Here is a 2,057-nt window from a genome sequence, read left to right as displayed (position 1 = left end):
TCTTTTCAAAAAACCAACTTCTGGTCTTGTTGATTTTTTCTATTGCCCCTCTATTTTCTGTTAATTTCTGCTTGAATCATTTTTATTTCATTTCTTCTGGAGACTGTAGGCCTTTTTTGCTGTTGTTTTTCTAATTGTTGGAGATACTGGTTTAAAGTGTTGATTTTGGCTCTTCTTTTTTGATGTGTGCCTTTATTGCTATAAATTGGCCTCTGATCACTGCTTTTGCAGTGATCCCAAAGATTTTGTATGTTGTGTTTTCATTCTCATTTGATTCAAGGAAGTTTTGAATTTCAATTTTTATTTCTTCTCTTATTCAGTCTTTTTCAAGGAGGGTGTTGTTCAGTTTCCATGTGTTTACTCTTTTTCTGTTGATCTTCCTATTTTTGATTTCTGATTTGACAGCATTATGATCTGAGAAGATGCTTAGCATTATTTCAATGTTTTTAATTTTATTAAGGCTTGCTTTATGGCCTAACATATGGTCTATCATGGAAAATGTTCCATGTGCACTGGAAAAGAATGTATATTGTGCTGTTGTCGGTTGAAGTGCTCTGTATATTTCTTTAATGTCATTTTGGTACAATGTATTGTTTAGCTCTTCTGCATCTTTGTTGAGTTTCATTCCAGTTGTTCTATCTTTCATTGAAAGTGGTGTATTAAAGTCAGCCACTATGACTGTGGAGTCATCTATTTGCCTTTTCAACTCTTTTAGTCTGATGTATGTATTTTGTGTCTCTTTTATTGGGTCCATAGATATTTATTATGGTTATATCTTTATGTTTAATTGATCCTTTAATCATTATATAATGTCCTTTCTTGTCTCGTATGGTGATTTTTGTCTTAATTTCAGTTTGATCAGAAATTTATATTGGCACTCCTGCTCTTTTACGGTTGCCATTTGCTTGATATATCTTTTTTTCAGCCTTTGATTTTTAGCTTATTTTTGTGTTTATCTCTAAGGTGCATCCCTTGTAGGCACCATATTGATGGGTTTTGTTTTAATCTGCAACTCGTTGTCTCTTGAGCGGTGCATTTAATCCATTAACATTCAATGTAATTATTGACAAGTATGAATTCGTTGCTGAAGTTATGTGTTTTTTCATGGTGTCCCTGGTTTCTTTCTGTGCTGAGCTCATTATGTTTATGGATCATGTTATCATTTCCTTTGTTGCTTTTGTTTTAGTATTTGCTGAATATTTGTGCTTCTTCCCTTTTTTATTGTGATGTAAAATTTTATCATTTTTCTTTGAGTTTACCCTGTGGTTTATAATTTTCTCCCTGAGATGAGAACAGTCCATTCTATCTTGCCACTCTCTTGACTTCCTCACCATTTAGAAGTTCTGTAACTACACAGTATTTCCACTCTTTTTGGTTTGTAGTTGTCCTCACTTGCCTATTGATACCTCTGGTTCCCTGTTTACAATCTTGTAAGCTCATTTTACTTTGGATATGTCCATAGCTGTGGTTTCTGGGTTATGTCATCTTGTGTATCAGTGATCAGTTGTTATTTGCTATTTTTGGATCTCTCTTCAAAGGACTCCCTTAGTATCTTTTATAAGGTTGGTCTGGTTTTAACAAATTCCCTTAGTTTCTGCTTATCTGGAAAACTCCTAATTTCACCATCACATTTGAGAGACAGTTTTGCCGGGTATATAAGTCCTGGTTGAAAATTTTTCTCTTTCAGGGTTTTATATGTACCATCCCATTGCCTTCTCACTTGTATGGTTTCTGCTGACAAATCAGAGCTTATTCTTACTGGTTGTCCTTTATAAGTATCTTTTTGTTTTTTCCATGCTGCTTTCAGGATTCTTTCTTTGTCTTTAGTTTTGATGAGTTTGATGAGGATATGTCTTGTTGATTTTCTTTTGGGGTCTATCCTGTTTGGGGTTTGTTGGACTTCCTGAATGGATATATTCTCATCATTCATCATATCAGGGGAGTTTTCATCCCACAAATCTTGGACAATTTTCTCAGTGATTTTATTTTTCTCTTCCTGTTCTGGAATTCCAGTGACATGTAGGTTATTCCTTTTGATGGTATCCCACATGAACCTT

The sequence above is a fragment of the Orycteropus afer genome, unplaced genomic scaffold, assembly GCF_000298275.1.
Source record: "Orycteropus afer afer isolate SDZICR_OR568_19922 unplaced genomic scaffold, OryAfe1.0 scaffold00166, whole genome shotgun sequence".
Classification (NCBI taxonomy): Eukaryota; Metazoa; Chordata; class Mammalia; order Tubulidentata; family Orycteropodidae; genus Orycteropus; species Orycteropus afer.
The sequence above is the reverse complement of the archived record's forward strand: the minus strand, read 5'-3'. Positions refer to the sequence as shown.